This window comes from Prionailurus viverrinus, chromosome B4 (genome assembly GCF_022837055.1).
Source record: "Prionailurus viverrinus isolate Anna chromosome B4, UM_Priviv_1.0, whole genome shotgun sequence".
Lineage (NCBI taxonomy): Eukaryota > Metazoa > Chordata > Mammalia > Carnivora > Felidae > Prionailurus > Prionailurus viverrinus.
Window position 1 is genome coordinate 17,904,199 of NC_062567.1, and position 15,986 is coordinate 17,920,184.

At 47.1% G+C, this 15,986-nt stretch overlaps 1 non-coding gene across 1 annotated transcript; it reads right to left on the reverse strand.

The window, feature by feature from the left end:
- Window positions 1-15,432: 15,432 nt before the first annotated feature.
- On the reverse strand, window positions 15,433-15,539 carry LOC125171362 (U6 spliceosomal RNA). Its single transcript, XR_007154281.1, has one exon. It is a non-coding gene; the product is annotated as a U6 spliceosomal RNA (small nuclear RNA).
- Window positions 15,540-15,986: the final 447 nt, after the last annotated feature.

Below are 15,986 nucleotides of genomic sequence, written 5' to 3' on the forward strand. Positions count from 1 at the left end.
CCTGGCTGAAGTCGGACGCTTCACCGACTGCGCCACCCAGGCGCCCCGAGTATTTAGGATTCTAAGTAGAAAGCCAAGAAAGTGAATTCACTTTAAGGCGAGAGTCTGAATTTTCAAAGAAAGGAAACTCGCTTCTAGGGAGGTGGAAAGTGAGTAGGTGAAACCATTGGAAATTTTGCCTCACTGTTTCTAGCACGTGTTCCTCTATACCTAGACGTGTGCCACCTCCCTGTTTCAGTTCCTCCCCGATCCGGTCTGCCGTGCCCAGCGCGGCCGGCCGCCAGAGACATCCTTCCAAGGCATCAACGTGACCTACCGTAAACTGCGTGAGGGCACGTCCTGGGTTCCTGACAAGGCTCTAACATGGGAGCAGCTAGGCAAATATTTGTGAACTGTTCCACGGCTCAGGGTGTGTGACGTCCAGGGGGCATCCTGAGTGAGAACCAGGGCCCTGTTCGCAATCTTCTCTCTTTCCTGTTGCCTAAGGAGCTCAGCCAGGAACGTGCGGTCCTGCTGCTGCGATTATGCCGTTCGAGGCCCTTCTCGATTCTGCTGCAGGCTGACGGACCTGGCCCGGTGTGAGGACAGGCTCAGCTTTTCCCCAAAGCATCATTCATAAAATCCTTCCTTTTTTTCTTTTATCAAGACATTCAGCGGGAGGGGCGCCTGGGTGGCGCAGTCGGTTAAGCGTCCGACTTCAGCCAGGTCACGATCTCGCGGTCCGGGAGTTCGAGCCCCGCGTCGGGCTCTGGGCTGATGGCTCGGAGCCTGGAGCCTGTTTCCGATTCTGTGTCTCCCTCTCTCTCTGCCCCTCCCCCGTTCATGCTCTGTCTCTCTCTGTCCCAAAAATAAATAAACGTTGAAAAAAAAAATTAAAAAAAAAAAAGACATTCAGCGGGAGAATGGCTAAAATGAGAAAGGCATATGATACCAAGGGTCGGTGAGGATGTGGAACCGCTGGAATGATCCTACTCTGCCGGCAGGAGTATAAAGTAGTGAGACCACTTTGGAAAACTGGGAACACCTGCTAGGACTAAACACATATAAGCCCTATACTCCGAGGCTCGGCAATCTGACTCCTGGGCATATTGCCGACAGAAGGGTATAGACGTGTACTAGAATCCTCCGACCTGCGCTAATCGATTAGCCTCAAACTGGAAGCGATCAAAATGTCTACCTCCAGCAGAATGGATAAGAAAGTTGTGGCATCTTCCTGCAAGGGGACACTCGACAGCCACAGCAAGAAACTGCGGCTGTGTGTTTGTCACCTGTTGGGCAAAAGAGGCCAGGCACAAGAGAATCCACACGGTATGATTCCATTTCCAGAAAAGTTGCTGTTTATATTAAAATAGAAGAACATTGGGGCGCCTGGGTGGCTCAGTCCGCTGAGTTGTCTGACCTCTGGGTTTAGCTCAGGTCATGATCTCATGGTTCGTGAGTTCAAGCCCTACATTGGGCTCCACGCTGACAGCACAAAGCCTACTTGGGTTTCTCTCTCTCTCTCTCTCTCTCTCTCTCTCTCCCCCCTCTCTCTCTTCTCCCCCCCCCCCCCACGCTCTCTCTTTCGCAAATAAACTAAAAAAAAAAAAAAAGAAGAAGAACATTTTCTAAAGCTGAACTAGTCTATGGTGTTAGAAATCAGGATTGTAGGAGTGCCTGGGTGGTCCAGGCAGTTAAGCGTCTGACTCTTGGTTTCGGCTCAGGTCATGATCTCACAGTTTCATGAGTTAAAGCCCCGTGACGGGCTCTGTGCTGACAGTGGAAAGCTAGCTTGGGATTCTCTGTCTCCCTGTCTCTCTGCCCCTCTCCCACTCCTGCTGTCTCTGTCTTTCTCAAATAAACCTAAAATAATAATAGTAATAATTAATTAATTAAAGAAATCAGGATTATAATTATGTGGGGCAATATCGGGCATGGTGGGCCCCGGGGTGTTGGTCACCTTCTGCTTCTTGAGAAAGCTGTTCATTACACGGGTTTGTACACTTTGAAAATTCATCAAGCTGTGCACTTATGACAGGTCTACTCTTCTGTATGTATGTTACAGATGAATGCAATTTACCAAAACAATGGGCAACGAGTGACACTTCTCTTTAAAGAAAAGTCTTTACCATCACGAATTAAGTCTGACATTGCTTCTTTGCCAGGGGAAGTGAACTAAATTCTGAAATCTTGTAGCACTTATAATATACAACTATCACGATGTTTTTCTGTGTTATTAGAAATGATTTGTCTCAAAAATCTTGTACAGAACAGTAGTTTTCGGTTTAGAAAGGAACGTACTTGCTAGCATTTTTGTAAGAAGCATTTAGTGAGAAGCATGTGAGTTTCATCAGCCTGAAACTGCTTTTAGAGTTTTACTTCCTTAGAATGAAACTTATTACCACTCTGCTCGGGAACAGATGGCAGAGAACTGATAATTTCTAATCTGTCAGTTTGCTAATAAAATGGGAAATCGAAAAATTCCTGGCATCAGAGTGAAATGATAATACACAACTTTTTAAAATTTATTTATTGTTATTATTTTTTAATACACAACTTCTTAAAACCACAAGTAAACAGATACGCAGACTGTTCCCTGACACTGTAGGTCTTGGGAAGCAAACACTCATTTTGACATTTCTACCAGTGCAAGGTGCATCACAGGTGCTCAAAGGGAGCTGTGACTTTAAGGCAACAGACTCAGCAATGCTCTAAATTCAGACTCTGACCATAGACCGTTGTGTGATTAAAATCAATATGCTAAGTGTGAAGTGAAAATGGCCAAAATTCGGCAGTAACTCAAAAACAGAGACAGCACTGAAATCCAGCCGTTTAAATGCTCTTCCTCTCCCACCAAGTTCAACTGGAAATCTGTTTCCAGAAGCTGATTTCTCTCTTCCGTGACTTACATTCCCCTCCTGGGATAGGTTGGGTACTAGAGAAACCAACTTCGATTTCAAGATTCCAAGTCAACTTTTCAAAAGGGGTTTCCTTTTAGCTCAGGGTTTCCAGAAGTAGCCACAGTATGTTCCTTCTTGAGGGGCTCAGAAATAGTACCAGTAGGGATAATAACCACCACCACAATCATAATAACGACTAACATTTACATGATGTTTCTCATGTCCTAGGCACCTGTTTTAGTCAATTCGGGCTGCTCTCGCAGAACACCGTAGACCAGCTGGCTTAAATAGCTAACATTTCTCATGGTTCTGGAGTCTGGGAAGTCCAGACCCAGGTGCTGACAGATCTGGTATCTGGTGAGGTCCCTTCCCGGTGTGCAGATGGCTGACTTTGCCTCGTATTCTCACGTGACAAAGAGCAGAGAGAGACAACAAGCTCTCTCTCTTTTTTTTTTAATTCTTTTTTTTTAACCTTTATTTATTTTTGAGAGAGAGAGAGAGACAGAGCATGAACGGGGGAGGGTCAGAGAGAGAGGGAGACACAGAATCGGAAACAGGCTCCAGGCTCTGAGCCATCAGCCCAGAGCCCGACACGGGGCTTGAACTCACGAACCGCGAGATCATGACCTGAGCCGAAGTCGGACGCTTAACCGACCGAGCCACCCAGGCGCCCCTCTTATGTCTTTTAATAATGGCACTAATCCCATTCATCAGGGCTCACCCTCATGACTTAATTATCTCCCCAGAGCCCCACCTCCGAATACTCTCATATTGGAGGGTAAGATTTCAACATGGGAACTTTGAGGGGATACATTCAGCCATAACACAACTGCTGTAGGTATTTTCCATGTATGGAACTATCTAATCCTGCCAACAACTCAGGTCACTATTCAACTCTCATCCTCATTGTCTCATTTAACAGGGGAGACAACCGAGACACAGACTGGTGAGAAGGTTTGTCTGAGGTCATGTAGCTGGTAAGGGAGGGAGTCAGGATCCTGGCTCTGGGCAGTGAGTCTCAACCTCGATTACACTCTGGATTCACCGGGAGAGCTTTTAAAACTCTGATGCCTGGGTTTCACCTGCACTGTGCCCCACCCCACCCCTAACCCCAATTCCAGGGTCCAGTTTGCTGGGTCAGAAATTTTTTTGAATATTCCTTGGGCAATGCTAACGAGCTGCCAGGGTTGGGGGCCTCCGGTCTGGGCCTGGCACCGTAGCATCACACTATGCGAGCCGCGAGCAGTTCCTATCACTTCCTCCATAGTCCCCAGTTGTGCAACAAACTGGTTAAAGGAACAGTCTTGTGAAGAGAATAATGACAACCCATGGGCATCCAGCTAGCCCCAGGGTTTCAGGCAAATGCGTCAGGACTTGGTTTTTTCCTCTGCAAAGCAAAGGGCTCGAATTGGATGATTTCCTGGTTCCTTCCAGTGCTATGAGTCTATGAAATCACTATATTAAACCCTTGATTATCCCTGAGTGGATGATCCACAGAAAACGTTTAATCCGAGGACTAGCTTCCTTCAGTCAACCTTCTTATCAGTTGGTGTATGCCCAGGGAAAGCACATCAATTTTATTTTTGGCCTACGCAGAACATAATGAGCAAGGAAAGAATCGCGTGTGTTTGCATATGTGTACATGTGAAAACCATTCAAAAGATAAATTAAATGATTTGGAGGGATTATCTGCTGTTTTGGATTATCCACATCACTGCCCCCTCCCATAGCGTTGATAATTGAAAGTTGCCTGTAGTCTGATTGCTGACAGCTGAAAGATCCATGTTGCCAAGGAACCTATGGCTGTGGGCCAAGGAACGACCTGATTAATTATCCTTTTCTTTGTGTTGCCCCAGCTCTCCACGCTCCTCCCTCCCCAGAGCGGTGTCCAGTTTCAGGTGTATGGAAGAGAACAAGTCCCCTAAATGAACAGTCCCTACGTCCCGAGGCAGAAAGTACATTCGAGCGACTTTTCATACCTCCTCAGGTCCTCAGCTCATGCCCCACTTGTTGGCTATACCGAAGACAGTAATTGAGTCAAGGAGGGTCTAGTCACGCTGGCTTTCCATGTGGAGGGCTTTGGCAAAAATTCTCTTGCCCCTTCAGTCGTCGGATGCACACGGAGGTGGCCCAGAACGCACGTCGGAGGCTCCAAGGTAAGAACAAACTAACATGGCCAAGAGGCTAACTAAACCTTACCCCCCAGTGGCTTTACGCCGGCTGGGCCTAGAGGAGTCATTACCTTCAGGGTTGGCGTTTGGAGGCTCATACAGAGTTCTCACGGCCCTTTCTAAAACCAGTTTTGAACGACTGGCTTTCCTAAAGTGTTAAATGGACGCTGGGCGTTGACTGCAGGGCGCACACGTGGGTGGCGGGGACTCCAGTCCCCGCCCCGCGCCACCTGAAAGGAGCGGGCAGCACGGGGCGACAGCCCGCTGAGATTTCTGCACAAGCATTTCTTCACGGCCCGGGCTAATGTCAGGGCCGAGGGCTACATCGTGCGGTGGCAGTTTGTGGACTCCAAAAGCTTTCCGTGTCCACGACTCAGTGCTGTCACCGAGTCCCCCCGTCGAGAGGCCATGCCCAGGGTTTTAGACCTTGTGCCATCAGGGCCCAGCTCTGCCCTGGTCTACTGGGGCTTCCGGTGCCCGGGCTCCAGGGCTCCAGGGCTCCAGGGCTGGCCTCTGGGGGGTGTCGGCTTACCGGTGGGAAACAACCCCAGGAGGAAGAGGATGGACCCACTCACCGCCCGAAACTCTCTCGGCCCACAGGCCTTCCCGTGATGGCCGGACCTCAGGCATCTGTGGCATCCGAGGCCCTCCTTGGGCTCAGCGGTGGTAATTATTTCGCGGAGACCCGGTCCGATCTGACATACACTTCAAACAAATCTTTTAAGAGAAGGGTCCTGTCCGGGAGGCAGCCGGAGGGGGAGAAATCCCCTTAGAACTGGAGCTTTGAAGTGACTTCCGCCAGCTATCTTGCTCTGAGCTTTTCGTGAATACAGTTGTAAATTGATTTGGGAGTTTGTCCTCACGGGCTGGAAAACGCGGCTTTCCTGCGTGGGGTGGCTCGATGAAGCCACTACTTTAAAACCGTTGGTTTAGGGGCGCCCGGGTGGCGCAGTCGGTTAAGCGTCCGACTTCAGCCAGGTCACGATCTCGCGGCCCGTGAGTTCGAGCCCCGCGTCGGGCTCTGGGCTGATGGCTCGGAGCCTGGAGCCTGTTTCCGATTCTGTGTCTCCCTCTCTCTCTGCCCCTCCCCCGTTCATGCTCTGTCTCTCTCTGTCCCAAAAATAAAAAAAACGTTGAAAAAAAAAATAAATAAAACCGTTGGTTTATATGTCGATTATATCTCAATTTTAAAAAAATGGTCACAATGGTAATAAAATAGTCATGATGATAATAAATAAATATAACCACTGGAGTTTCCCAGAGCGCCCCCCTCCAATGAGATCTTTTCAGACTTGTCCAGAGGCCAATAAATAGAAGATGTTTCTGTTCACAGAAACGGCGAGTTCTTAGAGGCTCGGACAGTGGTTTAGGCATAGATTTGTGCCTAAACCACATAAACAGATTTCTCTGGTATCTAAGCCTTGTGGATACTGGATTTCACTATCTGTACATGCCTCTAGATATAATTTAATAGCTTGTCCTACTACCTTTCTTCCAAAGAATACTTCAGCCTTTAAAAAGAACATTGCTTTTGGGGCGCCTGGGTGGCTCAGTCGGTTGAGCGTCCGACTTCCGCTCAGGTCACGATCTCACGGTTCGTGAGTTCGAGCCCCGCGTCAGGCTCCGGGCTGATGGCTCAGAGCCTGGAGCCTGCCTCGGATTCTGTGTCTCCCTCTCTCTCTGCCCCACCCCCATTCATGCTCTGTCTCTCTCTCTGTCTCAAAAATAAACAAACAATAAAAAAAAAAAAAAGCACATTGCTTTTAAAACAATAATATAGCTTTAAAGAGAACTTCAGCCTAGTCTAAAGTTGTTTTGCTGGTCTGTGCATTCCATAGATATACTGGGAGGTGAGGTACCAAACTGATGTTCTCTTTATCTACTCACTAAATTACTTTATGACTTTACCTAACATTCTAAGAATACTTGTTGGAAAATACGGAGACCTATTAAGTCTTCCTAGTCATCTAAGGAATGTAAATTGAAATTAGAAGATGGTGATTTTCCACTCGTCACATAAATAGGCACATTAGCAAGGAAATTAATAGTGCCCCATATTGCTGGTATGATGTCTAGGAACATATTCTGATACAGAATTACTTAAAAAAATTTTTTTAATGTTTATTTATTTTTGAGAGAGAGAGAGAGAGCACAAGCAGGAGAGGGGCATAGAGAGGGGGGAAACACAGAATCCATGCAGCCTCCAGGCTCTGAGCGGTCAGCCCAGAGCCCGTCGCGGGGCTCGAACCCACGAACCGTGAGATCATGACCTGAGCCGAAGCCGGACGTTTAACCACCTGAGCCACCCAGATGCCCTCAGAATCACTTTTAAATAGGATGAAAAGCTTTATGGGCAAGTTACTCAGCACTACGCCAATTTATAGTGATAAAAAATGTTGAAGAAAATCTAAACATGTAATTACAAGGGAATGGTTGAATGGCCATCTTGCATTTTAAAATGGCTCTAATGGAAAACATTGAGCATGTGTATGAGATATAGCTAAGTGAGAAAGAGGCTATAACACAGGGTATGGAGACCCAACCACATCTATGGGGTTTTCTGTTTTGTTCTGTTTTGTTTTAAACAAAACAACCTATGTATAAAATGTGTTCCTGGAGATAATCCCCACTCCCGTCCTTAGACAAAAGCCTGAAATTTAAGGCAATTCCCAGCTAGGCACAGCCTCCCTCCCACCTCCACAGTGGTTTGCTATTGTCAGACCAGCCTGCTCTCCAATACATCCTGCCTCCAGGCCTTTGCATGTTCTGCTCTTTCGCCCAGAAAATGCTTCTCTGTTCTCCACACCAGTGCCCCCCCCCCAAGTTCTCCCTGACAAGTGTTTTCTGCACAATATAGCTAATCAGTGAAGGCCTTGCATTCTGCTATAATTTTCCATGTGCTTCCTTTTTTTTTTTTCATGTTCATCTAGGGCAGAAGATGAAATGTCCTAGGAAGCATATGATTATCTTAGCACGTTTACTAAACATGCCCTGAAATGTATTTCATGAGCAAACCAAGGAGTTATGGGTACCCAGATCCCTTGCTGCAGGTTCCAGGGAACCTTGCAATCGGTGCCTCATGATCCGGCCAAAAGTGGAGTAAAGTCGTATTTGAAAACATGTGACCTCTTGCATGACAAGCTAATGTTTGTGACTGAGGGCGTGGTCCCGGCCCCGGTAGTATCAGAGCCAGTGGTCCCGGAAGAGGAAAAACCTGGAAACAACGCAGCTCCCTCATGAGCCTGTACTTGGGATGCTGCCCTGGTCTCCCCAAGATCCGCCCTGGGCTTGGTGCTCTGTGTTTATCCCCAAACTGGACCCTGGCCCATCTTGGAGCCAAGGTTGGTGGTAAGCAAAGCAGGGCAAGTGGCTTTCAGGAAGTCAGGATAACATAACAAAAATGAAAATGCTGTTCAAATCTTCCATGATTAGAAACCTACCGGTCAGGGGCGCCTGGGTGGCTCAGTCGGTTAAGCGTCCGACTTCGGCTCAGGTCATGATCTCGCGGTCCGTGAGATTCAGATTCTGTGTCTCCCTCTCTCTCTGCCCCTCCCCCGTTCATGCTCTGTCTCGCTCTGTCTCTCTCTGTCTCAAAAATAAATAAACGTTAAAAAAAAAAAAAGAAAGAAAGAAACCTACTGGTCAGAGGCTGGGGTAGGATGCACGAAAGTGACTACAGAACGTCCCTCGGTATTATTTCTGACAATACAAAATCAATTTGCATTTAATACATTTTAAAATAATCAGCCCACCCATATTAGTTGATATTACTAATGAGAGCCGAAATTGAATCTTAATGTGGTTCCTGAGCATATTCAGCAGAGGTTTATTACTTCTGAAAATGCTTCGTGTAATCACGGTGCTTTATCGTTGAAAATGCCAGGTTTTGTGATACAAATATATTAGATTCATAATTAAAATGGTGTTGTCTGTTAACGCGACCGCAGCATTTTCCCCAAGCAGGCACTTAAAAAAAAAAAACTTTCAAGGATGAGCGAGCTCCTTTTTTAGGAGAGATTCTTCCCTCCATATGCTTTATGTATTAAGATGATCGATTCAGAGAACAATAAACTTTAAGAATGAGAGTTAATGAGGCCCCGCCCAAACCGTGAAAAGGTCTCTCCAGGCTCCGCCTCTCTCCTGCGGGTTCAGAGTGGCATGGATTGGGAAGCCCCATTAAGCCGTGTGGCCAGAGTCATCACAGGAAAAATATAAAGGTATAATGAAAGTTCTTTTACAAGTTGGTCACAATAGTTCATTCTGTGCCTGACTGTTTGGTTTAGGGAGGGATGAGGAGTCTAGTCCTCCCCTCTCCCCCTCCGCCCCTCCCCCCTCCGCCCCTCCCCCCTCCGCCCCTCCCCCCCTCCCCCATACCCACAGGGCTCTGGGACAGGAGAGGATTTCTACTCATTCGCCATAAGTGGCCAATCACAGGGGGTCTGCTGACAGCAAAGAGTGAGGCAGGAGTGGATCTAGGGTGGAAGAGCAATGGAAAAGCGCCGGAATATTCCTCCAGGTGTCTCTTCCCTTTACCTGCTGGGTGGTCAAAAAACTACAAAGGGTTTTAGGGTATGGTTCTCTTGAAAAGCACCAGTGCGTTGCCCTCATGAAGTGAAGCATGGCTGCCTGGGTGCCTCTCGCCTAAAAGGAGCCAGACTTTTGGGTTTCAGGGAAACCAGGCACTGGCCCTTAAAGGCTCATAATATCCTTACAGTCTTGTATAATCTGTTTTGCCCCCTTCGGTTTCATTTTCATGCAAGTGTGTTATTGGTAAAATGGAATTGACTAAGGCAGAGGCGTCCAGCCTTTTACCACCAAGAACTCTTTCTATTGCCTTGCACGATGGAAAAGAGACGTGTCATTTATTGGTTGTCCACTTTTTAAGTTCAGAGCATCTGATCAGCAGTATGGCCCACACTGCTGACGTACTTCTTACCTAATGCCACAGGTCATGACTTTATCTATTTATAAGAGAGAGAGAGCAGGGGAGGGGCAGAGAGAGAGGGAGGGGCAGAAAGAGAGGGGGATGCGGGGCTCCAACTCACCAACTGTGAGATCATGACCTGAGCCAGGCGCTTAACCAACTGAGCCACCCAGGCGCCCCATCTGGGTCATGGCAATTTAATCAGACACGGGGACTTTTACAGCAGGCCCGCCCATGACTATTGTTAGATTTTATGAAATGTTTAAAATAGTCTAGGGGCGCCTGCCTGGCTCAGTCAGTACAGCATGTGACTCTTGATCTCGGGGTTGTGAGTTCGAGCCCCATGTTGGGTGTAGAGTTTATTTAACATAGTCTAAGCACTCCTTCACTGCCATGAAGACTCTCGAGGCTTGTTGAGCAGAACAAAATCTGGGGAGGAGAGGCGGGAGCAGCTGATGTCCGTGCTGGGGGGGCTGAGGACTCCTCGAGTTTCCTATGACGGTGACGGAGCAGAAAGGTAGGGGCTCTCACGGTGCGGAGCTGCTGAGCGGGTCTGTGTCCAGGAGTGGGAGGAGTTTTCCAACAGGTGGAAAGGGAAACAAGCTAGGTGCGCCCGGGCACGCAAAGGTTAACTACAAGAACAACACTAAGAGATATACTGTTTCAGATCAAAATGAGCACAAGAAACACCCAAGAACAGGATATAATGAAGTGCGCCCTTCAGACCGCAGGTGACAGACATGCGTTTCAAGATGGGAAGGACTCTTTCAACAGGGGAGCGCCACACTATTGAAGAGGTGCCATGTGCCAGACATCGCGTTAGGTTCTTTACGGGGCCAGGTTTTCTTGCAATAGCTTTGTGTGGATCACGCACACCGTTCCCTTGCCTTGTCTCCACGGACTCACGGCCAAATGCCGGTACGAAGGGGACTGTAGGCAACGTAGCAACCGTGACGACTACAGAAACATTGATGGAAACAGGTAACCCGTTCACTGAGTGCCTGACCAAGATCAAGGACCAGGATTAGCCTTTTACCTGAAATCAGTTAGTTCAGTCTTGAGGACACCCCGATTACAGAGGTGCCATTGTGATCATTCCCATTTCGCAGCTGGAAAAACGGAGACTCGGTGACTTGTCCTAGGCCACCAAGCTGGAGAGAAGAGTCTCTGAGACCCAAATCCCAAGTGCGTCTGACTTCAGAGTGCTTGTTTATAATAATTAGGGTAAATAGGAAAGGAAAAAAAAAACAAAGCGCCACCTTCACTAAAATTTCCGTGGAACACAGAGAGCCAAAAAGGCAGTCCCAGTGGCCGTGGAGGTGGAGGCCTACTTATACTTAACACGGAGCCTCAGCTAGCCCCATGGGGACGGAGGCAGGCTCTGTTTGTCCCACTCCCCGCCGTACATGACAGCCTGCTGTGAGCTGGGCAGGAGAGAAGGCACATTGCACAACAGACATGGAAACCAAGGAAGACAGCTTCCACTCTCTCCAACCATCCCTTCCTCCCCAAGTGTTGGAAGCGTCTGGGAGGAATCTGGGGATCTGAGGGGAGGGCCAGAGCTCCCGCTGAGTGAGTAACACCGTGTCCCGAGAAATATGAGACGGTGACTGTTGATTGGACACTGTTTTTACTCCCGAGCCGGTGGACCTGGGAATAGGGCTTACATTTACGGTACATGAATAGTCTGTATGTGTGATGGATGGGCCTTGCATCTTCTACGTAGGTATTTTCTGAGTTGGAGTTTAACTTTCTTTCACGAGGAGATTTGACCTGTTTCTTCGTGTAGGATGTTGCAACGTGGGGCATGAATTTCAATGCCTGTTTTTGACGACGATGGCGAATATGGCTAAGAGATAGGGATCTTCTTCATGAAGCTCTTTAATTCCAGGGGACCCTCTTCTTAACAAATCCTTGGCATGTTTTTCTTAGAAATGAGGAAGCTGTTCCACAGCTATTTTTAAATCTTTGGGTTAAGTATGTTCACCGTGTGTCGGTTCCTTTGTCTAATACTGACACATCTTAGATTTAGTAGGTTTGAACCCCATCTAGACCATTATCTGTCGTTTGACTGCTTGGCCATCAAGTAGATTGCTTTACGATCTGATCTGATGGTTAATAGACTACCAGACTAACCAGGGACTGCAAGACAAATGGTTCTTAATGGGCGTCATGGTGTCGTGCTCTAGGACTTACCGTGGCTCCCCATTGCCCTTTGAGTCCACTGAGACTTTTGGCCTACGCTTTTATTCCCCTCCCTCACGCAGGATCCTGGCTACAAGTGCTGCGTTTCAGGCCTCAGCCCCTGTCTGCCCAGGGGCCTTGACCCGACCTCGTGGGGAACTCACGAGGCGAAATGTACTTCATTTCTCATAGCCAGCCCGCTGTGGCAACCTAATGAAGACACGCTCAATCACTTTGTAATTAACACACCATTCAGTGACCGGACAGGCACCACACATTCTGAACACCAAAGGCAGGCTTTGGAATTACCGTTTTCAAGGGTGGAAAGGAAAGAAGGAGAAATAAAAAAGCTTTAAATGAGGACTGTTTACATTTGCCAGCATTTCTACCTGTAATAAAAAAGAAAAAAAAAAAACCCAAACAAAACAGAACAGAAGCAGCCTCGTGAAAAACAGCCTGTTCAAAACCACTGAGCTATATTAAAATACACACCAGCACAGACGTTCTGTCACTTTAAAAATGTTTTGAATCCCTGATGCCAAGCAGGATGCTGGGGGCTTCCGGCAGCCAGCACCAAGTGTTGGGAAAACATAAAACAACGAAAAACAAAAAAACGGCCCTCCACGTTGACTCAGCCAAAATAAACATTCCATTACTCCCATAATAAAGACAACTTCTCGATCGAGTGGATGAAATTCCAGGTAGCTAGCTTTCCAGGTCGTACCGTGTGGGCAATTTTTCAGAGACACTTCCCAGCCGTGTGCATAAGAAAGTGCTGAATTCAGTTGGCTGAACGGAGGTTAAAGGAGAAAGACAGCCCTGGGAGTTAGGGTACGAGGTGCTATCCGGGAATGTGTTGGACGGTTAAACCCAAGGGCTCGGGTGCAGTGGACTAGTTGCTTCCTGACAATGCCCAGAAGCTTCAAATGAAACTAATTGCTGGAAATGTGAGAGGACTGTGTCCAGGGCACATGCTAAAAAAAAAAAAAAAATCTCAGGCTGGTTTGTAGAATGTTTTATTTTTTTAAACATTTATTTTTAATGTTTATTTATTTTTGAGAGAGAGAGAGAGAGAGAGAGAGAGAGAGAGAGAGACGTGCAAGCAGGGGAGGGGCAGACAGAGAGGGAGACAGAAGATCCAAAGAGGGCTCTGCGTGGACAGCAGAGAGCCCAGTGTGGGGCTGGAACTCACAAACCGTGAGCTCATGCCCTGAGCCGAAGTCTGACGCTTAACTGACTGAGCCACCCAGACGCCCCTGTAGGACTTTTTAAAAAGAAGAAAGGAAGGGAACTGGGAGGGAGGGAGAGAAAGGGAAAGGGAGGGAGGAGGGGAAGAAGGAAGAGGAAAGAAGAAAGGAAAGGAGGAAGGAAAACAGGGAAAAGCAATGACATTAGTGACTTTGTAACCCACAGCTTCCCAGTTCACAGGTTCCGCAATCCCCCGTACATTCCTCAGATTTTATCTTGTTTCATTCTTGTCAGAACCTTGGGATTTTCGAGTTTTTATATGTATTTTTTTTTTCTTTAGCAAGGAAATGAACACATAGAGATTGAATGACTTTCCCAGGATGACCCGGCAAACAGGTGAAGGAGTGGGGACCACAGCCAATCCTAGTGATCAAAGCCGAGAGAGCCTGTTGTGCACTGTGGAATGTGCCCACGTGCCTCTTGCCGGGGTCCCTCTGCCCTCACGTTGCTGTTCAAGTCCCCACATGGGATGTTTAGAGAAGATCTTTCTGAAGGCAGGGGCATGGACTTACTGATGCCCAGACGTCCTTGGCCACATCGTGGCTCACTTGTGATCCTAAAAACGCACAGTGAGCCTCTCTGGAAACAGTCCCCTGTGCAGGAAGTGGGGATTGGGCTCCATTTCTTGTCCTTGAGCAGTTTTCATTCCCAAATGTTGGGAAAGGTCATAAAAGAAAAGAATGGTCGCGGATGGTCTGTCTTCCTAGGGAGATCTCACTGCTTGACAACCAGGGGCCTTCCCCCCCGCCGGGGGCTGTGTGGACTGCACCGGAAGTCCAGTCACAGAGAGCTCTGAATGTAGGTGACTTCTTCCAGGAGTCTGTACCATAGGCTCCCCATCCCCTAATCTTCTGGGCTCCAAACTCGGTTGGCATCTACACCTCTCAGTCCCTTACGGTAAGCAGGGGACGGAGGCTGGGGGGGAGGCTTTGGGGTAGGTTTCTCTCTCTGATACTCAGATCACCTCCTGAAGGAAACCTGCTGCCATTTTGGCTCTACAGTTATTTAATGCGGTGAAGAGTTGCCGTAGCAACATGATTTCTGCACCGGGTTGACATAAATTCATGCTTGCCTGATTTGTAAAGAAAAATTGGACATTCGATCTCCACCAGAGAATTTATACATAGGAACAGACACTAGCTATGAATCCCGACCTCATTATTATTTTTTGACTTTTTTGTATGGGTTAGAACATACACAAGAGTAAAGACACGTCTAACTAAGCTGCACGTGCCTCTTGCCAGCCTCATCGATGATCAACGTACGACTAATCATGTTTCATTTTTATACTCCCTCCTTCTCCAGCCCTTACCCACTGTGTTATTTTTACATTAATCCCAGCTCTCACATAATTTCCTCCACAAATATTTCAGTATGAATCTCTGAAAGCTAAGGACTCCATTTTTAACAAATGATTCTCACGTGAATAATAAATAAAATCTAGGCATAAAGGAAGGTTTCAGAATATAAATTCTGCCTTTCTCTCAAACCAAATTATTTAAACTGAATCTGTCCCCTTTCATTAATATCTCTACTTCAGACACTATTTGTATTTTGGCTTCAATGAGAGTCGCACTATGTAGCAGGCGAAATTCCAAGTACTTTACATAAATTATGCCACTTAATGCTCACAACAGCCTTGAATGGTCAATACTAATATTATCCCATTTTATAGATGAGGAAAATGAGGCACAGTGAGGTTAGTAACCTGGCCAACATCAAACTCTTGGAATGTGTAAATGAGCAAACGCACCGTGGTTCGTTCCCAATCAGAGTTCATCTCACCATCGAAATGACTGTGTAGTGAGCTTACAATTTGTACCTTATCAAGCTTGGCTGTTCTTTGCATTTCCATACCTACTCTTTTTTTAATTATTTTATTTTTTTTTAATATGAAATTTATTGTCAAGTCGGTTTCCATACAACACCCAGTGCTCATCCCAACAGGTGCCCTCCTCCATGACCATCACCCACTTTCCCCTGCCTCCCACCCCCCATCAACCCTCAGATTGTTCTGTTTTTTAAAAAAAATATGGAATGCTTCACGAATTTGCACGTCATCCTTGCGCAGGGGCCATGCTAATCTTCTCTGTATCGTTCCAATTTTAGTATATGTGCTGCTGAAGAGAGCACTAGTCTTTTTTTTATTTAAAAAAATTTTTTAATGTTTTATTTATTTTTAAGACACAGAGAGACAGAGCATGAGTGGGGCTGGGGCAGAGAGAGAGGGAGACACAGAATCTGAAGCAGGATCCAGGCTCTGAGCTGTGAGCACAGAGCCCGACACTGGGCTCGAACTCACGAACTGTGAGATCGTGACCTGAGCCTAAGTCGGCCACTTAACCGACTGAGCCACCCGGGCGTTCCCCATTTCTGTACCTACTCGTAAGACTGGACAGTAAACCTTACTGAGCAGACACAGATCACTGTGAAGCATGCTAGGTGACTTAAGACTTCTTCTCAGGACAACTACCGATCTTATTTCCATAAGTGCATTTTCAAGTGTTCTATATATTCTGTGAAATCCTAAGCACTCTGCTTCAATGGAAACTACTTGAGAGGCAGTGCCGAGAGGTACCC